The sequence below is a fragment of the Petaurus breviceps genome, unplaced genomic scaffold, assembly GCF_028583685.1.
Source record: "Petaurus breviceps papuanus isolate PSGF00001 unplaced genomic scaffold, PetGlider_PUasm1.0 151, whole genome shotgun sequence".
In the NCBI taxonomy this organism is placed as follows: Eukaryota; Metazoa; Chordata; class Mammalia; order Diprotodontia; family Petauridae; genus Petaurus; species Petaurus breviceps.
In genome coordinates, this window is record NW_027185712.1 from 33,991,024 (window position 1) to 34,014,287 (window position 23,264).

At 39.4% G+C, this 23,264-nt stretch overlaps 1 long non-coding RNA gene and 1 pseudogene across 1 annotated transcript in view; one reads left to right on the forward strand and one right to left on the reverse strand.

Moving 5' to 3' along the window:
* The window catches only part of LOC138154088 (uncharacterized), a 32,096-nt gene that overhangs the window by 8,518 nt on the left and 314 nt on the right, over window positions 1-23,264 (reverse strand). Inside the window, exon 2 of the long non-coding RNA XR_011166547.1 lies at window positions 464-587. This is a non-coding gene — a long non-coding RNA (uncharacterized lncRNA). The remainder of the gene's footprint in view (window positions 1-463; window positions 588-23,264) is intronic.
* LOC138154081 (myosin light polypeptide 6-like) lies at window positions 19,281-20,280 on the forward strand (annotated as a pseudogene).

The following is a 23,264-nucleotide window of genomic DNA, read 5'->3' on the forward strand; positions in this document are numbered from 1 at the left end:
CTCTCTCTCTCTCTCTCTCTCTCTCTCTCTCTCTCTCTCTCTCTCTCCCCCTATCTCTCTCTCCCTCTTCCTCTCTTTCCATCTTCTTTCCTTTCTCTTTCTCCACATTTATGTGTGTGAATTATTGTATTGTGAATTATTATATAATTATATATGAATTATATATCATATTATGAATAAAATATATACATATATTTTATTAATTCGTCTAGTGATCTGCTGGCCTAGTTGGGAGCTCTGAGAACTGAGTCTGTCATCCCTTGACTCCTCATCTTTCTCCTCCCCTTTCCTTCCCCTTACCTCACTGCCCTGGGTGAGGTAAGTACAGGATCTACTCCAGGCAACTCCCGTTCAGGATTCTGAGTACTGAGTCCAAGTTTTCAATCTCTGGGAGACCATTTGCTGTAGCCCTGGGTCAGAGGAGGAATTCAAGATTATTTGTGGGCATCCTCACACTACTCACCTAGCTCAGAGTTCTGGGTGCTAGATTGATGGACTTCATTCCTCTTCAACTGACTTAGAGTTAGGAATTCATTTTAAACTCTTGTTGTTGGGATCCTGTGTTACCAAAACACATTTTGAAGACTCTGCAAGAACAAAAACAAAAACAAAAAACAGTAGCTATGTGGAGGCTGGAGGTTGAAATGAGAGTCACTCCCCCAAAAGCTCTTCTTTGGCATGAAAATTAAAAGCCTTTATTGTGTACAGGTAGGAGCAACAACGACTACTGGAAAAATTAAAAAGGCCTTGACTTTTGTTCCATATGCCGATCAGCACAAAATTTTATCTCCCTACAGTTAGTATTTGTTGACCTGGGAGGCAGAAGTTTCAGCTGAATGGAATTAAGAGGGAAGTATGTAAAAGAAAGGACGTTTACTCAAAAAGTGGAGTAGGGTATGGAAAGGGGTTTTGTTTGTGTTGCTATTTTTTTCAATTTGTTTTGAAGGAAAAGTAGCCCTTGTATGTTTATAGAAGAAAGACAAGAGCCAAAGGAGAAGCTAGATGATAAGGAAATAATGTTAGACTATCAAAGGTGGAATCATGTGACTGACAGCAAAGTGCTAATGGGATTCAGAGAAGGATGGTATCCTGGATGAGTTCCAGACAGTATTGAAGTAGATGCATTGTCTAAGGTGTAGTGGGCGGGGAGAAAAGTGACCCTTTGTCCAGAAATTGTAGATACCTACTTATGCCCAGCATCAGGGTAGGCCCAATGGAAAACTACAAAATAATATTGTACTATCCTTGCTTGTAATACTGTTGAGGAGAAATCATGCCAGGAGGCTGAAGTAGAAGCAATGGCATATTTCAGTACAATATAAGACTTTTCTAGAACTCAGAACTGTAACATAATTGAATAGGCTGCCTCAGGAGGAGTGGGAAAGCTCCCCATCCCTGGAGTTGTCCAAGTCAAGGCTAAAGAATCCTTCGGAGATGTTGTATAGAGGATTCCTGAGTGAGAAGGCAGACCAAATGAGCCTTAGGGTTCCCTTTAATTCTGAATTCTGTGATTCAGAGTGTGTGGTACAGACCAGAGGAAATCAGGGAAGATTTCATGGAAGTAGAAGGGCCTTAAAGAATGAATAAGAATTCTATTAGGAGAAAAAGGAATGGAACGGGCATAGGAAACAAAGTGGAGGAAGAGAAGTGCTGCTTATCTTCTGGGGGCCTTGGACTCAGTACAAAAGAAAGGAATACTGATCAGATGTGAAGATGACCAAAGGCTGGATGGATAACTAACGTTGGATGACAGAGTCAGAATTTAAAAGGAGTTTGACAGAGTAGAACAATGGTCCAAATTAAATAAGATAAAATTTAATGAAGTAATCAATCATAAAATACTTACTTCACAAAAAGAGTAAAAAGCAGTGGAAAGGAAAAAAAGTCTGCAGAAAACTTGCTGTGAAAGCTAACTAAAGCAATTCAGCCCAAAAGCTCTTAGAGATGAAATTGGAAGAACAACAAATAAGCCAAAGAAGAGAATTGTTTGCCTGCATTTACTAAAATGTTCTATCTTCATCATGATGACAGTAGAATCACCACATTTGGATGATAGCACTTTATTTAGTCTGAAATATGAACAAGTGAAAATGGCACTTGACAAATGGAAGTCAGAAAGAGTAGCTGAACCAGATCACATAGACAAGGAAGAAATCTGAGACGCAATTTTTAAAAGCAATGGGGGATCAATTCTCAAGGTATTTGAAAGAGTAGAACATACCAAACAAATGGAAGAAAATCTTGAGTGGGATTATTACCTAAAAAAATAACTGCAATCAAGGGGGCATAAGAAACTACTGACCCATATGCCAACTTTTTCATCTCTATAAAATCTTTATGAGATTGAGTGACACATGAATCAAGGATACTCCTGGAAAATAGAAGTGAACAGGTAGGCTTCTACAAACAATTTTCTAAAGCAAACTACATCTTCACAATTACACAGTTGACTGAAAGGTGTAGAGAATACAAGATCATGCTAGGTTCATTGCTTGTCGATTACAAAAAAGCATTTGACTTGGTAGAGCAAAACAGAGCCTTGAGGGCTCTTCTCCAACAAGGTATCTCCCAAGCATATATTATTTTTTTAAGTGAGGCCACAACAGATTCAATCTTAGAGATAACTTTGCTCAGTTATGTTGATAAAGATCAAGTAAAGCATGAAATAAGGAGATGTATGCTCACTGAAGGTGTTTTCCAGTCTCATGGAGGGTTTCCCGTTCATTGTTCAAATGGAAGACAGTTTCATTATAGGTGATAAGGTCCTCCAGACCCAACTTTGTAAATAACACTGTGCTAATTGTGTCAAGCCCCAGAATTCTCCAAGGCCTTACTGATAAGACCCATGACCACTCAAAAGTCAGCAGCAACAATCCACACAAATAGCCAAATGGATGAAAAATCTCTATTATTCACACAGTGAAATGTATTTGGACAGGAATGTCAATGAGTTAGTATTTCAATATATGTGTCATGGGCAGGCACAGCAGATGAAGAGCAGATTGGGCTAGAGATAAATTAGTAGAAGAGAGCGATCCAGGAGAATTACATACTTTCAATGATGCAAAAACCCATATTTTAACATTAATATTCTCCTATGCATGCTGTACACCTGCAACTTATGGAAAACCACAATCTCTGTAAAATCCAAATTGGGAGCATCCAAAGCGCACATGGTTGGGATATTGGGATTTGTGCTACACTTATAAGAACTTTGGAAATATAAATTGGTGAGATGCAAAAGCTGGACAATGCAGAAAAAAAGCAATGGACACTGTGGTCTAACGGTAAGGACAAGGTAACAAGATAAGCATTGTTATACTGCTTGCACTGCACTGTGTTTTTACAAATATTATCGCATTTGATCCTCATAACAATCCTGGGCTATAGGTGCTATTATTATCTTCACTATGCAGTTGAGGAAACTGAAGCAGACAAAGGTTAAATGACTTGCCCAGTATCACCCACCTAACAAAGTGTCTGGGGTCAGTTTTGAATTCAAGTCTTCTTGACTCCAAACCCTGTGGAGCATTACAGGGGCTTAAACATATATTCAGTGATGATTTGTGGTATGAGGGATATGATTCATGGATTCATGAACAGAAAAGGAGACGAGCCAGTTAACAGAATTTTAGGGTATCACGTGATAAATGATTAAGATGAAAAAAGCAGTTGACATATTGGCTCCATGGATCTGAAGGTTTGAGAAGCTCATATTTAACTGTAGCACCTTGTTCAAAAAACTTCTTTTAGGGATTTCTATAAAAACTTGTTTATATAAACACTCCACTCTACTCTGCAATTTTTGAAATCTCTGCTGTGTCTGGTAAAACCCAAAAGGCCAAAAACTAAAAATAAAGTCCCTAAATCATTTGGGAGATTACCATAACCCCAATAAAAGAAATATATACACATCTGTAAGACTTTTATTTGCTTGGCAATATTCCTGTCATATTCCTAAAAGGGTCCTATCCTATAAAAGATTAAAAAAAAAAAAACTCTCGCAAAAACCATGTAGGCCTAGACTATACCCTAGTGGCCATTCCATAAGGAAGGTTAAGACCTATTAAGATCTCAAAGTGAAGACCCAGAGGAAGAAAAGAGATAGTACCTCTTACCCTCACCAATTAAAATACTGAAAATTAACACTGAGAAGCAGGTATTAGAGAGTACACCCAAAGGAAAGTATTAAAAAAAAAAAGATAAAAAATTTAATAGATCTTCTCTCTATCCACAGATACAGCATCATGTATAAGCATGCAATTATATTGGCCTGGAAAACATCCCCCTAGCAAACTGAACTAGCAGAGGTCAAAAGGCTGCCCCCCATCACTGATTGGAGCTGACTAGCAGCAGGAGTCTTCCAAGTGTCACTGAATACAAATTGAACTAAGGACATGGTTTTTGTGTTGTGCTTTCAGGCTAAAGGGGAGGGCAACATTGTGTTGTTACCATAAAGATCTCAATAGAGGGAAGGATTGGTCACCCTGCTCACTATGGTGGAGCCTGATCCGGTCTTACCTATCACCCCCTGTTATGAACTAGACTTTGACCACCTCAAAACAGGGAGGGATGGCTAGACAACTGCTTACATTATAAGTACTGGGAGTTGGAAGTATATCCCAAGTTCAACATGAATCAACAGTGTGACAAGATGGTAGCAACAACAACAAAAAAAACTTAACATCTTGGGCTTTGATAAGAGGCCTCTTGTCCATACAGGAGGAGAAACAGGATAGTTTCACTGCCCAGGTCAGGCATGTTGGGAGCACCTTGTGAGGTTATGAAACCACATTTTAGGAAGGACATTCTGACTTGGAACATGTGCAGAGGGAGATGACCAGGATAAATGAGAGGACTGTGACCATGCCAAAAAAAGATTGGCCAAAGGGATTGGGGATGCTTTGCCTGGAAAGAGCAGACTTCTGAAGGCATGACAGCTGTTTTAAAGAATAAGCACTGGAATGTGGAAGAGGGATGAGACTTGTTCTCAGTGGCTGTAGAGGGTGGAACTATGAATAATAGCTAGGAGTTTCAGAGCAGTAGACTTTAATTTCATGAAGGGAAATAAGCAGTTATATAGTACTTACTATGTGCCAGGCTCTGTACTAAGCTCTTTTACAAATATTATTTCTTTTTTTTTTGGAGGGGGGAAAGCAGGGCAATTGGGAGTAAGTGATTTGCCCAAGGTCACACAGTTAGTAAGTTAAGTGTCTGAGGTTGAATTTGAACTCAGGTCCTCCTGACTCCAGGGCTGGTGCTCTACTCACTACACCACTTAGCTGTCCCCATATTATTTCATTTTAATATTTGCAAAGCACTTAGCAGAATGCCTGGCACAGAATACGTTCTATATAAATGCTTTTTCCTTTATTTCCCTTCCCTCCCCTAAACTATTACATAAGGAAAAAACTTGGAGTTTTATCCTTGAGATATTTTGCTCTGATTCCATTTATTTGAAATAAATACCAAGACTTGCTAAAAACAACAACAAATAGTATCTCATTTGATCTTCATAGTTACCCTGGGAGATAGGTGCCATTATCATATCAATTTTGCAGTTGGAGAAACTGAGGCAAACAGAGGGTAAATGTCTTGCTCAGGGCCATACAGATACTAAGCACATGAGGCTAAATTTGAACTCAGATCTTTGTGACTCCAGGTCTGGCTCTCTATCCACTGTACTATCACTGTGGACTAGACTGAAGAAGTCTACATTTAAATATCAAAGAAAGTGATTCAGGTAAGAGTCCATGTAAGTGTAATGATTCCTATGTATTCAAGATAACAGCATTAATTATCACCATCGTCATGTCTGGCAAAAATTGACTTGGAAGTCATTGACTTCAGAGTCAAGAAATCCCTGAAGAATGAGGAATCATTTCCTGGGAGAGGAAATGAGAAGAAAATGAGGAGAAACTATTTCAAATGCCACATGAAGTTCAGATAAAAGAAGAAAAAAATATTATTTCATATATTAGAATGGGGTTGAGGATAATGTTTCACTCTGGGATCAATTACCATAAGGAAAAAGATAAGTGGAAGCAATAGACTGTAGATAAAGAAGCAAACTAATATAACATAAATGTAATTAGATGAGATTTATATGAATAGAGAAGGCAATTTTCAATAATGGGTGAGAGATCTGAAGAACTCTGAAGACAGAAAGCTTAAATGCAGAAAAAGCAGCAGTATTATACTTCCAAGTCTGACAGTTTCTGGTAGTTTGACAGCAAGTAGTCTCAGATGCACATGAATAACAGCAGATCACAAATGACAGAATCCTTCTACCAGTCATCCAGGATAGACTCAAGGAACAATAATGATAATTAGGTTAATTATGAAGATAAGTGGAGGAGGTATAATTTGTTCTCATATTCTCATTGGCACGCAGGCTTTTTTTCAACCCTTTTGTAACTATAAACATCATTGTCAAAGGCCTCTCTAGGCCTGTTTCCTCATCTATAAAGTAAATGTCTTAGACCGTATAGTAACTTGTAGGACCAGGTTCCCTTGTGAATATAAAAGAAATCCTCCCTGCCAGTTGACTTATTCTGTCTACATGTCTTTTGCTTTGAACTAGTATGTCCTGCAGTTGTGTGGTAAAAGAAACATCAGTGGGGGCTTATGAGTTGTGGGGTTTTTTTAAGTGGGTATTGTCCCATATCTATAATGCTCCTGGAAACCGAGGCAGCATCTGTGGTTGGGGGTATAGTGTGTGTCAGTGGGGTGCCAGTTGTTATACTTGAGGTAAGATTGCACCCATAATAAAAACCCACAAGGTAATTTCAATGGGCTGGTATATGTGACTACTATGTGCTTAACACCTAGTCACCCTGGGGAGAAAAGGAGCCAGTAGTCTTCACAATTAAGAATCTCACATCACATGTGAAAAGATAAGGCTTGCTTGAAACAATTAAAGAAGAAATAAGGAAGCAGATATCAAGTGCTAAATTGAACACAATCAAGTACCCCAATTGCTTGGTATATAAGTATGTATGGTCAGGCTTTGAGTAAATGAATGGATGCATTTGCTGGGGAAAGCTTAAAAGGAGAGAGGAGACTTCCACTGTTTTTTAAGGGCAGGGTAAGCTTTATATAGGCAGGGCAAAGTAGGAACCATATTTGCTATTTAATCTTAGGAAGAAAAGCACAGGAAAGTAGACTATATAATAGCCCTAAGTGCTGCTGCTTTGTCTCTTCAATGAGATTTTTTTATATTTGTCAATCTACCAGCAATTACTTATGGAGCTGAGTCACAGTACTAGAGTTGCAGGGGATACAAGAAAGTATGAGATGCAGTCCTTACACTCAAGGGGCTCACAAGTGAGCTCAATAGATAAGACACAAACATGTGAAAAATTAAATAACTGTATGAGTTAAATAAAAGTTCAATGTAATGGAATACTATTGTGTAATAAGAAATAGTGGACAGGAAGCTTTCAGAAAAATCTGTAAAGACCTGTATAAACTGATGCAAAGTGAAATAAGCAGAACCAGGAAAACATTGTACACAGTATCAGCAGCATTGTACGATGATCGGCTATGAATGACTCAGCTTTTCTCAGCAACACAATGATCCAAGACAAGTACAAAGGACTCACGGTGGAAAATGTTATCCACATCCAGATAAAGAACTGATGGACGCTTAGTACAGATCAAAACATACTTTTCTCACTCGCCTTATTTTTTGTGGGTTTTTTTTCCTTTTCATCTGTTTCTTTTTTCACAACTGTGACTAATATAGAAATATGTTTTACATAATTGCACATATATAACCTATATTAAATTGCCTACCATTTTAGGAAACAGGGATGGGATGGAGGAAGGGAAAAAAATCTGGAACTCAAAATCTTGTAAAAAAATGAATGCTAAAAATTGCTTGACATAATTGGGAGGGAGGAATAAAATACCATTAAAAATAAAAGTTCAAGAAAACATTACGAGAAATATAAAGGCAATAGGTTTCTATAAGTTAATTGTCAAATGAAAGATACAAATAGTAAATACTATAGAAGTTAAGAGGAAGAAAAAACCAGCATGGACTAGAACAATCAAGAAAAGCGTGATAGAAAAAAAGGGAGTTTGAGCTGGATTTTGAACGGTTTGGGTGAGTAACGGAGGAATGAGGGTCTACTATGTGGGAGGAATATTGGGAACAAAATCACAGAGGAGAGAAAGTCTGAATACTCATAAAGGGGGCAATGAATGAGCAGACCATTTTGACTGGAACAGATCAATGTTGAGGAGGACAGAAAGATAGACTAGGGCCAAATTATAGAGGGTCTTGATGTAAGCAGTGCAGAAACACAGAAGGCCTCCACATTATCTTTATTGTCATTTCTTCAACCTTTGCTCTTAATTGTAAATGATGATTTATTCAATTCAATGAACAATTATTAAATATCTACTAGCTACATGTAATTCATTACTCGTTTTGAAATAAGCTCACTTTTCTATTCCCCAAAACAGAGCACACCCATTGAACCCTAATTTTTCTGATGGCTCAGAAGTTGTGGTATCAACATTTCAATACATTTTTCACCTGAAATTGGACAATAATGAATTCTTCTCTCTTTCTGGTAATTCTATACTTTTCTGATTCTTCTGGCTGCTCTGACTCTCCCTCCCCCACGTTTTATTTTCTCACAATAACCAGAAGAATGAGTGCCCTGAAAATCTACATCCTAGGGACTTTGCTGTTCTCTTATGCTAATATCCTTGGGAAGTTCTACTCAGTTTCATATGGATGTGAATGATTCCTAAATTTATACCTCCAACCTTGCTTGATATGTCTCTCTCTCTCTCTCTCTCTCTCTCTCTCTCTCTCTCTCTCTCTCTCTCTCTTCTTCTTCTTCTTCTTCTTCTTCTTCTTCTGCTTCTTCTTCTTCCACACTTTTTCTCTCCCCACCTCTCTTGATTATTATCTCTAATTCCTCATAGAATAATTTTGCTTAGAACTGTTCTCCCAACAAATGGATTCAACATTTTGATACCTGAATTCAGTCTCATCATTTGCTCTCCCCAAATCAACTCCCTTCTCTTCCCTACATTCTTCATTACTATTAAGAACAATCCTCATCGTTAGACTCAATATCTTAGAGACATTTTTTTTGTTCTCTCTCATTTGTCCACACCATTCCTCCCCCGCATCCCTTCCCTATAATCTATCCCCAGAGTCTTTAGATACTTCTCCACATTATGTTCTGTATCTCCTCATTTTTCTCTGTCTCCATAAGTAACTCTGGCCCTTCCCCCATTCACTTTATATCTAACCAACTGAAACAGCCTCAGTGGAACTCCCTACCTCTGGGCTTACCCAAGTCCAGACCAGTTTACTGCTTAAATAGCAATGTTTATAAAAAAAGAAAATTAATTCCCTAATTAAGAACTGACCATAACAGAAATTGTTGTTATACAAAACAAAAGGAATCCACAACATTTATTTTAAAAAGAGGTAAGGAAATAATGGGGAGAAAGGAAGTAACGGTAACTTCCTATTTTCTCTGAAATCAAATTTAAACCATATAGCCTAGCCTTAAAGGCTTTCCCATAAAACCAAAAGCCTTTTCAGCCTGTCCACCTACTCTTCTGATCTCAGTTCTCTTTGTGACCTTAATCACAAAATTCCTAAAGGAGACCCAAGAAAACTTTGATTCCAACAGCCTCATTTTACAAGTAGGGAGATTGAGGAGTGGAGATGTGACTTGCCTGTGACCTTACCACTAATACATGGCAGAGTCATAGTTAGAGTACATGCTCCCTAACTTCCAATTCTGTTCCTCCCACTATACCTGCTGCTTTTTCTCCAAACTTAGCAAAAGGTTCATTGTCCCCAGAACAATTTATTACCACCTCTGCCTCTTCATGAATCAGGACTTCCACTTAATGTGCCCTCTCCTCTCCAGTCAGGCTCCCTATTCAAACCTTTAGCTCACTTCCTCCAGAATCTCCTTCTGCTCGTGGTCTGTGGGACTTGAATTTGTAGTAGTTAAATTATTGAGCCGAGTCCTGAACATTCTCATTCTCATTCTCATTCTCTCTCTCTCTCTCTCTCTCTCTTTCTCTCTCTCTCTCTCTCTCTCTCTCTCTCTCTCTCTCTCTCACTCTCTCTTTCCTCAGCTAGACTATAAGCTCTTTGAGAATGGGGAATATGACTTCTATTTCTTTTGTATCCCTCCTCAATGCTTGCACAGTGCTTTTTCACACGGAAGGCGCTCACCTCATGCTATTGACTGACTGAGAGTCATGTGACCTAAGTGTTGCCTGTGAGGTAGGGCTCAAACTTGGTCACCTGAAAGATCTCTTCCAATGCTGGGATTCAATGATTCTATTTCAGCTGCAACCTGACAGGCCGGACCTTGACATTATAACTGTTGGCAGTTAGTGAAGGTAAAAATATCTAGTTCGCATAATGAATTCATTGTGAATTCAGCTCAAAGGCAGTTGGGGGAAGAGGTAGAACCTGCAATCATTCACTAAGTATAAACACCTGCCAACATTCCATGGGCAGATGTTCTCCATTGTAAAGGAGTGTGTTGCCCTGTTCTGGAACCGATGCCAAACAGAAGGTCCTCTTGGCAGGCGCATTAGCCCTCACTGTGCTCTGCAGATTGCTCCTCTGAACCATCTTAGATTGGCAAATGTGCCTTACAGAAATTGGCTTACCACCTACTTCACAGGCCTCCTGCCAGCCAAACAGATGGGCACAAGTGTAAGTACGTCAACTAACTACCACGCGCATCAGGCTGGAGTATTTGAAGCAGGATTTGTCTCCAGATCATAGTGAAGCCAGAGGATCACCACTGTCAAAACATGAGGGCACACCAGAAGTTTATGTTTTGAATTAAAAAGGAGCCCCTCTTAGTATTCTAACTTCTGGGCAAGTATGAGCTTTGGTATCTGTTAATTAAAAAGCCCCAGAAGAGGAAGAGAAATTTGAAAGGAAATCTTCCCTTCTCTTTTACAGCTTTTGGCTAGAAACAACCATCTAGCACCTGGGAAGCTTGCTTTCTCTATCCTGGTGGAATTGAGATTTAATGTCTTGTCCTCAAGCAGAAGCCAAACCCACAACCTGGGACTTCCATGACTCTGAGGAAAGCCAACAGAATAAAAGGTACCGGCATGGATAAAGGCCTCAGTGCACTTGAGTGAATCAAAGTTTAAAACTAAGGTTATCTTCCCATCAGAGAGAAAATCTAGCAACCATGTTACAGCAGCCTCTGCCTAGATAAGAATAACACCCATTGGGATAGCTAGGTGGCACAGTGAATAGAGCACCAGCCCTAGAGTCAAGAGGACCCGAGTTCAAATCCTGCCTCAGACACTTAAAACTTACTAGCCACGTGACCTCGGACAAGTCACTTAACCCCAATTGCCCTGCCTTCCCTCTTCTAAAAAAAAAAAAGAATAACACTGGATCCGAATGTTGAAAACCTCTCTATGGTTGCTTTAGACCCAAAGGCTGATAACTTCTGTTGACTCTGATGCTGCCTTAGACTTCTGAGGGGCCTGTTGGAACTAAACACTTCAGGCAGCAATCTGAGAAACCAATAAATGGCCTTTGGTATTAAAAAAACCTATACCATCAACAACAGGAATAACACAGACTCTGTCTTCTGCCATCTTTAATTCTATCTTTCAACTTTAAGAGATATATGGGAGTTGAAATGCTCCACTTATTTGTGTCAATTCTGCATGTAATTTCGTCTATTGAAACTTTGGGAAGTAGAATGTTGGGTAGTATATTGTCAGTAACTACAAATTTGTCACATTTTGTATTATCACTCCTAGTTTGTCATCACCATAATCCTCCCACAGCTACATGACCAAGCTCAATAATGACAAACAGATCAACTGGCACCAGCTCCCAGCAGTTAACCCAGCTGCTGGGTATTGACTCTCTCATATTGGAAACTGCTCAGATTCAGGACTGGGTTAGAAATAAAGTTGGGACATTCAGAAGCTGAGAACATTAACAACTTTGGACTATTTTTTGGCCTTGGGAGTGAGGTCTGGTGTTCCTAGGGATAAGATCATCCTGTGTTTTATAAACATCCTTTTAAATTCATTTCTTATTTTCAAACAGTTCAAGATATAAGCTTAAACAACTATGAAGAGTTAATCAGGTGAGGCAGTTAGGTGGTGCGGTGAATAGTGTACAGCCCGGAAGTCAGGAGGACCTGAGTTCAAATTCTGCCTCAGACACTTAACACTTACTAGCCGTGTAACCTTGGGCAAGTCACTTAGTCCCAACTGCCCTGCCTTCCCTCCTCCAAAAAGACGAAAAAAAAAAAAGTTAATCAGGGACATAAATTAGAAAGACTGAAAAAAAGAAGAAAAGTATTAATACCTGGTAAATATAGAATTTTGCCAAATTAATGGTTCTAGACATTAAATTGGGTCTATTAAGCAGGTTTTAATCTTCCCTGATTGACTTACTATTACTCCCCCAAAGTGCTTGTTCCAAAACTTTACTTCTCTCTTCAAGCCACTGACATCCATTCTCTCCTAGGCACTCAAGGACCACAATTCTTATTTTACTGAGAAATTGGGGCCCATCTACCCTAAAATCCCTCTTTTTCCTATTCCATGTTCCTTTTATCTCTATCAATCTCTTGTCATCCACTGGTTTCTCTGCTGCCTATACAGATACCCAGATTTCCCGCATCCTTCAAAATATTCACTTGACTCTGTCATCCCCTCAGCCTTTCATTTTAGATCTTTCCTCCATTTCTTAACCATACTCCTAGGGGGAGGGGGGAAGCTACCTATACTTCATGATTCCTAATCTCCTCTCAGCCCCTTTACAAACTGGCTTCTCAAGGTTGCCAGGTAGCTCAGTGGTTAGAATGTGGGGACTGGAATCAGGAAGATTGGAATTCAAAGCCTGCCTCAGACACTTACAAGCTGTGTGACCCTGGGCAAATCACCTAACCTCTGGCTGCCTCAATTTCTCCAACTTTAAAATGGGGATAATAACAGTACTTATCTCTTAGAGTTTTTTGAGAATGAAATGAGATAATATTTGCAAAATAAGTAGTTAACACAGTGCCTGGAACTAATATAGATGTTTATTTCCTTCCTCTCATCCATTTTGACCTCACCACTTGATTTTTCTCTTCCAGGGTTACCAAGGATTTTTTTTTTGAGGAGGGAAGGCAATTGGGGTTAAGTAACTTGCCCAAGGTCACACAGCTAGTTAAGTGTCAAGTGTCTGAGGTCAGGTTTGAACTCAGGTCCTTCTGACTTCAGGGCAGTGCTCTATTCACTTCACCACCTAGCTGCCCTGAAGGATTTCTTAATTGCCAAATCCAATGATCTTTTCTCAGATCTCACCTTTTCTATACTTTCTGACATTGTGGAGCACTGTTTATCCCCAGGTTTTTGGTAACCATATTCTCCTTCCTCTCTAACTTCTCAAGGGTCTTTGAGAGGACTTGTCTCCTTGGCCTCTTCTCAAGATTCCTTTGCTGGATAATCCATGCCTCCCTCCTTCTGCACGGTTATACTCTAAGGACAGGGAGCTGGCCTTGCTGGCTTCTCTTCTGTCTCTTGAGCTCCAATCGCCAACCTCCCACTGGTCATCTCCAGCTGGATAGCCGATGGTCTTAGTGTGTCCAAAACAGGATTGTTTATACTTCCCCCCAAGTCTACCTCTCTTTGTAATAATAATAACAACAACAACAACAACTAGCATTTATGTGGCACTTTAAAGTTTGCAAAGCACTTCACACAGGTAATCTCACTTGATCCTTACAATAACCCTGTGAGGCAGATGCTACAATAATCCTCGTTTTAGAACTGAAGAAAGATCAAGCATAAATTCTTCTGTTTAATATTTAAAGCCCTTCTTACCATGGTCCCAAGCTACTTTTCAAGCCTTATTACACATTGCTCCTCTTTACTACAGTCCAGTCAAACTGACCTCGCTATTTGTAATGACTTACACTCCATCTCCGGAGAGTCTTTGTTCCTTTTCATCCATTGTCTCCCAGGCCTGAAATGTACTCCCTCCTCAACACTTCCACCTAGTTTCCTTCAAGACTCAGTTCAAATGATACATTCTACATGACCCTCATCCCATATGCTAATGCCTTTCCCCAAAAATTATCTTGTTATTTTTAAAATTTTGTATATAACGTTGTATGAACATGTCTCTCCTGGATAAATTATAATTTCCTTGAGGTCAGGGAGTGTTCAGTGCTGTGTTTTTATGCCTAGCAATTAATGTAGATCTTAGCAAGCATGTGGTAAATATGTAATAAATGCCTGTTGATTGATTGCTTGGTGATTTCATCCACTCCCCTGAATTCAGTGATTATCTCTATGAAGATGACTGCCAAAACTATATAACTAGGACTGGTCTTACATCTCCACCTGAATGTCCCAGAGGCATCTCAAACTCAACATGTCCAAAATAAAACTCAGTATCTTTTCCTTAAAGCCTACCATTCATTCTAACTTGCCAATTTTTATTGATGGTACCTCCATCCCTCTAGGCACCGAGGTTCACAACCTCACTGTCACCCTCACTTTGTCATTCAATGTTACCTCTAATTATTTTCCAGGTCTGGTCAATTCTAGCTACCTAAAATCTCTTACAACATGTCTTCTTTCAATTCATGTGGCGGGCCACCATCACTGAGCTTTAGCCCCCCAACTGGACTTTCCACATTCATTCTCTCCCTCTTTGGTGCATTCTCCACACAACTGCAAGATTTAAAATAGCTGAAGCTCAGATTCTACCACATTGCTCCCCTCCTCAGGAAGCCTCAATGGTACCTTACTACTTCTGGGATAAACTACAAACTCATCTCTAGTATCAACTACAAACTTCCCTGGCCCATAAAGTTTTTCACATTCTGGCTCTTACCTATCTTTCCAAAATAATTCCATATTACTCCCCATCATAGATTCAATGTTCTAGTAAATAGACCTCTTTGTTGTTCCTCTTGCTCAAGACTCTTCCTCTCATTTCTATAACCTTGCTTGGCTGTCCCCCATTCCCAGAATGCTCTCCCTCTTCACCTCTGACTCTTCAACTTCTAGCTTCCTTCAAGGCTCAACCCAATGACTACTTCCTACAGCAGGCATTTCTGGATCCCAGCAGTGGGTAGGGCTCTCCCTCTAGGCCACACAAGTACTTCATATTTATTAAGTATATAGTTTGAATTTACTCAGCTGTGTATATGTTGTTTTTTCCCCAAGGAAAATGAAAGTTCCTTGAGGGAAGAAATTCTTTTATTTCTGTCTTTATATCCTTAGTTCCTGACCCAATGACTTAAACATAGTAAGTGCCCTACAAATGCTCTTTGAACTGAATTACTGGACAGGTAGAAAAAAATATGTGCTTGTGCTATGTTTCATGAACGCATCTGACACAATTTCTTCATTAGAGAGGGTAGCTAGGTGGTGTAGTGGAGAAAGTGCTGAGCCTCAAATCAGGAAGACCTGAGTACAAACTTGACCTAGGACACTTACTAGCTGTGTGACTCTGGGCAAGTCGCTTAACCTCTGGCTGCCTCAATTTCTTCAACTGTAAAATGAGGATCACAATAGAACCTACCTCCCAGGATAGTTGTGAAGATCACATGAGATAATATTTGTAAAGCACTTAGCACGATGTCTGGCAAATAGAAGGCATTTAATAAATGCTTGTTTCCTTCCTTATTTTCAAGACTGGGTTAACCCACCTTTCTTAGAACAGTCTCATACAAGAGACTTTTATTCAAGAAAACACATGCTGAGTATGAAAGTTATATCCTCTTTTTTTAGTTTTTTTTTAATTAAAGCTAATTTATATGTAGATCCACATTTTCACCCATTTATGCCACCCCTGAGAAAGGAAGAAAAACAAATTCCTTTAATATAAACTCTTCTTTAATTCTTTAAAAATTCTGGTAACCTATTAACGGTACCATTACTTTACCATTAAGGTAAGATGTGAAAATATGACTTAATACTTAACCACAGCATACTTGTGTGACCTGTGGACATATGGTAGGTATGTTAGAGCTCAGTTTCAGAATTCTGTCCAACCTTCTTTTCTTTCCCTATTCTTTCTGGCAGAGAGTTGATTTGTCTAAAGTAGGATAAATGACTGTCTCCCAACAGCACAAGTTGTGGAAGCTGAGAATCATCCCTCCTTTCCTTTAAAAGGTCCCTAAATTTAATGCTGTGCTAAAACTGAAAACCCAGAGAAATCTCTCCTTCCTAAAGAAGGTAGATAATTTGTAGATGGTGATTATCTATGACTTAGTCATAAATCCAAACCAAAATATATCTCCCTATGGACATACATTGACTGTGTGGCATGGTTGTGAATGCTTTTATAGGATCATGGGTTGAGCTTCCAGGAACCTTAGAATTGATCTAGGTCAAGCATTCATTTTATAAATGAGGAAAGTGAGGTGTAGGCAATTAAATGATTTTTTCCAAAGTCATTCAGGTATGAAGCAGAAGAACCAGGAGTTGGACTCAGGTCTTCTGATTCCATATCCAAGTTTTTCTACCATTCCATGCTGCCTCCAAGCACCATCAAACTTAAGGAGCCCAAAAGGAGATACAACTTCAAACAGGACCTCCAGAAAATAGTTAATGAGGATCACAGGGTATGTTCACAGAACTGACATCCCCAATGGGTTTCAGATGGTAACAGCTGATTCTAATTTCCAGACTTGACTTGATTTGAACTGGTGACTTCTACCTCTGATTTTCCCTGTGAAGAAAAGTAAATATATCCCTTAGGCTTTTGGCTTCTTTCCCAGGCTATGAACGAGGATGATCCTGCTCTTAGATGTTTTCAAGATGAACTGTTTACAGCTGAGAAGGTGCTTTGACATTAGAAACCAATCAATGGGATCATTTCTTCCCAAGGCCCCAAGAAAGGGAGGCTGCCTCAGCACGTTTTGATGCAGCAGACTCCCTCAGGTTACTGCCATTTCCTAACTGGATAGGCCTCCCCAAGTCATATAGGCATTTACTATCATGCACTTCTCTATCCCTAGACCAAGTCCTCACCACCCCTTTCAAGTGGCTGAATCCAAATTGAAGCATAACAGATGAATGTTTTCCCCCCTAACCCACATAAATTGTGACAATATCATAACAAATTTGTAAGGCAAGAGACAAGCTTGGAATAAAGTAACAAATGGAAAACTGCAGTGATTCCTTGGGCTGATATGAAGGAGAATCAAATACTACATTCAACCACAGACCTAGAATTTTATCAGGATGAGAGGAGAGATGGGCAGAGATGCAGAGGAGCTTATTGCTCCCAAAGGCACCCCATCTTCTAAGGCCCACAAATTCAAACCTCAAGGTTTTCCTATCCTTCACAACCCACATCCAATCAATATAGATCATAATTCCTTTATAAATTCCTTTATACATCTAGGATCTGTTCCCATGCTACTCCATTCTTTGAATAGCCAATTATCTTTCTCAAATCCTGCTTCCAATTGTTCACCTTCCCCAATTATATAGGCTGTTAAGACCCTTGGAAGGGACCTAGAAATCATCTATCTCAATCTGTTTATTTTATAGGTAAAGAACTGAGATCCATAGAGGCCAAGTGAGTTCCTATTCAAGTTTACTGTGTTCCTGCTGAATCAGGACTAGAACTCAGGATAGAACCTCCATCTCCCAATTTAATCAATAAATCCATCAAGAGGTATTTATTATACACTCACTATATACCAAGCAATGTGCTAAGTGCTAGGGATACAAGAAAAGACAAAAACAACCCCCTTTCCTATGTAACTTATGTTTTAACAATTCCCAGTCCAGAATTCTTCCCAATAAATCACATTAAGAGAAAAGAAAAATCCACTGGAATGGAATACCCACTTGAGAATTATTTTCTATGGGGAATAGGGGATTTGTGAGCTGTATGGTAAGAGAGTAGATAGGGAGGGATAAAATAATGTCAATGGGAGACAAGGAACTGGTAAGAAGAAGCATCTAAATTATGAGTGCATTTCAGCAGCACAAGATATATAGTATATCTCTGGGGCTGTGTGACATAATTTTGAGAGAAAAGATCTTGTTATACGATATAAGAGTAGGGAAGTAGAAGGAAAAGGTTTCTATAGTGTTCCAAGGATCCATAAGCACTTACTACTTCTTTTTATTTTATTTTTATTTTCAGTTCCAAATTCTCTCCTTCCTTCTACCCCCCTCTACCACCCATTGAGAAAACAAGAAATTAAATAGTCATCATAAACATAAAGTCAAGCAAAAATATTTCAACATTAGCCATGTTCCATTAAAAAAAAAAAGAAAAACAAAAGGAAAAATATGTTTCAATCTGCTCTTTGAATCTATCAGTTCTTTATCCACAAGTGGATAGGATTTTATTTCAAAAGTCCTTTGGAGGGGCAGCTAGGTGGCCCAGTGAATAGAGCACTGGCCCTGGAGTCAGGAGGACCTGGGTTCAAATCCATCCTCAGACACTTGACACACTTACTAGCTGTGTGACCTGGGGCAAGTCACTTAACACCAATTGCCTTGCCAAAAAAAAAAAAGTCCTTTGGAGTTATGGTGGATCATTGTAATGATCAGATTACTGAGTTTTTTACAATTGATTATCTTTATAACCTATTGCTGTTATGTTATAGATTTTTCTCCTGCTTCAGCTCACCTCAGTTTGCATCAGTTCACATAAATCTTCACAAGTTTTTCTGAAACCATCCCCTTTATCATTTCTTACAGCACAATAGTATTGCATCACAATCATATGCCACCACCTGTTCAACCATTCCCCAGTTGATGGGCATTCCTTCAACTTCCAGTTCTTTGTCACCATAAGAAGAGCTACTCTAAATGTTTTTGTACATATGCATGCTTTTCCTTTTTCTTTGATGTCTTTGAGGTTTAGACCTACTAGCAGTATTTCTGAGTCACGGTGTATGCAATTTTATAGCCTCTGGGGCATAGCTGTAATTGTTCTCTAGAATGATTGGATTAGTTCACAGCTCCACCAGTACGAACCTACTAGATACTTAATGCTCTGTTATGTATCTCACATCTGACCTTGGCCTTGACAACAAATTACCCATGGTTTGGGTATCACCCAAGTAATCTTCCACCCTCCACATGGCAGAAAGAAATCATGCTACTCCTTTCAGAAATTAAAACTTTAAGAAATGCTAGACTGACTCAGATCCATTGACTCCAACCTTGAGACGCATGCTTTGACTTAAATGAGAATTCCAAGGGAAAGTGTAAAAGTTTTCATTCAAGTTGTCCACCAAAATTTTACCTTCGGAGAAAACTACATGGCCAAGACAGAGGATCAGACAGCAGAGTTCAAGGAGGCCTTTCAACTGTTCGACGGAACAAGGGCTAGAAAGATCTTATACTGCCAGTGTGGGGATATGATAGGAGCTCTAGGCCAGAACCCTACCAATGCTGAGGTGCTCAAGATCTTAGGGAATCCCAAGAGTGATAAGATGAATGTGAAAGTGCTGGACCTTGAACACTTTCTGCCAATGCTGCAGACCATAGCAAAGAATAAGGACAGGGCACATAGGAAGACTATGTAGAAGGGTTTGGGGTGTTTGATAAGGAAGAGAACGGCATAGTCATGGGGGCTGAAATGCAGTAGGTCCTCATCACCCTGGGTGAGATGACAGAGGAAGAAGTGGAAGTGTCGGTGGCAGGGCATGAAGACAGCAATGGTTGTATCAGCTATGATGAGCTAGTTCAGATGGTGCTGAATGGCTGAGAACAACGCCCCTTTCCACAAAGAACCCCCAACTTTTTCAGTGTGAAAATCATCCTCTTGACCCTTAAGCCACTAACTTCATTTTCAGTGTTACCAACATCCTTATTTCCAACCCCCACCATATGTCCTCTTTGGCCTATTTGCTCTCTGCTTCCACCAAATAAACTTGCTATCAGCTCCTAAACAAACAAACAAACAAATAAAATAAAATAAAAATACCTTCCCCTCACTCCTGACTCCCAGACTTCAGGAAAACAATGGCATACAAAAATCAATTTCCCCCTTCTCATCTTGGCCTTTCCATCAAATTGGCAATGTTAGCCAATGCTAATATTTTTGATACTGTGCTACAGCCAGAAAAAAAAAAAAAAACAATTCAGAGGGTGTTCGGTCTATCCTTCTGTCTCTAAGTCACCTCAAGCATCAATCAATAAGCCAACATTTATTATGTGCCTATTATGTTCCAAGCTTTCTGCTAAGCAATCAGAATACAAAAACCAAAAATGAAAAACCTTTGACCTCAAGAAGCTTACATTAGAAAACCTAAGTATATATATATATATGTGTGTGTGTGTGTGTGTGTGTGTGTGTGTGTGTGTGTGTGGATGGATAAATGTATGAATGTATATTTACATATACCTACAGAACAAGTACAAAATAAATCACATAGGTTTAGAAAAGAAATCTGCTAGCAGTTGTGGGTGTGATGGGGAGGGTAGATAAAGAAAAGTTTTGTGTAGAAGACTGTCTTGTTTGTTTATAGAGGAAGGCAAGGCAATGGGGATTAAGTGACTTGCCCAAGGTCACACAGCTAGTTGTGTCAAGTGTCTGAGGCCATATTTGAACTCAGGCCCTCCTGACTCCAGGGCTTGTGCTCTATTCACTGTGCCACTTAGCTACCCCTCAGATGTTGCTTGAAAGAAGCGGGAAATTCTGTGAGGTAAAGATGGTAAGAGATTATGCTCCTGGTATGGGAGACAACCAGTTATAATCAGAAGATTGAGTGGGATATGTGAAGAACAGAGAGAAGGCCAATTTGAATCGACTATAGAATACACAAAGGAGAAGACTGTATAATGAGGCTGAAAAAAAGAGGTTGAGCTACACAACCATCTTCTGGCCAAGAAGTGCCAATCTAATTGTTTGCACTCTCCAGGGAGAGAAATCCTAATAAAAAGTAGTAATTCCTAAATTATAAATGGGATCATGTCTGTGAAAGTTCTTTCTCAAGTTCTTTCTTGCCTTGGTAACACTCCAATAAGAGATTCAGAGGACAGATAGTAAGAGACTCCCTTTAAAGATAGAGTTATTGAAACGGAGAGGGAATGTGACTTCCAGAAGGTTACACAGCAGAGCAGTGTAGACCTGGGAGGAGGAGCCATGGCTCCCCACCATAAAATCATTGACTCATCATAACAAACTCCTCTGGGTGCCCATTGTCTAGCTTTTAAGACCCAACATCAACTCTCAGGGTAACCTCTCATTCAGCTGCAAGTCAGTCATCCTAATTAAGACCATAAAAAAGAAAAAAATTAAAAAAGAAAATGAATGCAAAGAGAAAAGCCATATTCAATGCCAACTCTAGAAAGAGAAAGACTTAGAAATTTTTTTTTGCTTTTTATTTTTGGAGGGGAGAAGGCAGGCAATTGGGGTTAAGTGACTTGCCCAAGGTCACATGGCTAGTAAGGTGTTTTGTGGGGTTTTTTTAGTGCCTGAGGCTGGATTTGAACTCAGGTCCTCCTGACTCCAGGACCGGTGTTCTGTTCACTGCACCACCTAGCTACCCCTTGAAATTTTTAAAAAAATATTACTAGACTTATTTTAGTTCAATTTAATTCAACCAATATTAATGATATTCTCTTGATATAGGAAGACAGAAGAAAAAACAGCCCTGACACCCAAGCAGCTTACATTCTCCCCTAAGAGAATTTGCCCTAAAATAACTACAGGGATTTCACCAGTTTAAAACTGTTCTTCCTATCCTCTGCCAGTGGGCTGCTCATTACTGAAGCCCCAGAAAACTAGCATCCTTTAAAATGTGCATTTTTAATCTTATTTAAAGTGTCTCAGTTGGTTTTGTTTCTTTGATCTAATTGATTATTGTTTTGGGTCCATTGTAAGCTATAGCCACTGTAATCTAGATGACTAGGGAAGGGACATTGATTTGCTTTCAGAACAATTCAGTCCCAGGGTCGTACAGGGACAACAAACCAAAACAGAGAGGCAGAATAAATGCAAGCCATTAGGCATCTCAGCTGCTGTGTTCATTTTTCCGAAGAATCAAAGGCATTACCTCCAACTAATGTTTTTTAACATTCATTGGGAAGAATACCGTCACCACTTGAATGACCACCAAGAAGTACTGTACCAAGGGAGCCTAATCTGAATCTCATTTGTAATAAAAAGGACAAAAGCTACCTCCCTCACAGGGTTTTGTGATGAAAGAAAAATTAAACAAAAATGATTGCAATCATCCCAAAGGCAGGATTGGAAACACCAAGTATCAAATTCAATTCACCAGATATTTCTTAAGCTTGTATTGTATGAAAGATGCCACAAATGTAAGTGTAAGAGCCAGACTAAGCAATTGTCCCACCCCACTCAAAGTAAGCAATAATTATATAATAATTATAATTGTAATTGTCTGACACCTTAACCAAGTGAGAATGCATCTCAAAGACTTTAGACTGTTCGAAAAGTTCTTGAAAGTCTTTAGATAAACTGGAATGATGTTGATAGAAAGTCTGCCCTAATTAGTTGAGAGATTTGTGTACCCCACCCCCAATGGCTTTAATAGTACCAGGCATTATTTCAGAATAAAGGAGATGCAAGTGAGTGGAGAGTTAAAAGTCATTTCAGGAATGAGGGGAGATAAAGTCAGCTTCCTCCCGGCAACCCCATAGTCAGAAATGGACCTCATGAATGTCAGAGGATTTGGACTTTTTCACTGGCATCCCAGAAGTATCCTCAGGATGCAGCCACTAACATTAGTATCTGCATCTGGAGCCAAGGGCAGACTGGACAGAATGATGCTGACGAATTCATGGTTTTACAGAGAACCTGGCCAATCCCCGCCCCTGTCCCCTCAAAAATACCCAATATAAAAAAGTACCTAAAGAAAATTCTGAGAACTCACAACAGAAAGACTTCTAGGAACTGTGAGTTATAGTCTTTTAACCTCTGTATATACTTGCAGGAAAGTGTCTTGGACGCTTTGCAAAAGTGGGGAACCTGTGGCCTCGAGGTCACATATGAATTTCTAGATCCTTTGCGTGAGACTTTTTGGCTGAGTCCAAGTCTTACAAAACAAATCCTTTAATTAAGGAAATCTGTTCTATGAAGTTTGGATTCAGTCAAAGGGCCTCACTTGAGGACCTAGAGGGCCACATGTGGCCTCAAGGTCACAGGTTCCCCAGCCCTGTTTTAAAGCATACTGTGTATTGTCTTGTTTCTTTTAATTTTTTAAAGAATTAATCCTCATACCTGGAAGCAATGATGGGGGAAACAAAGCACTATAACTAGTTTTTCCAGAATC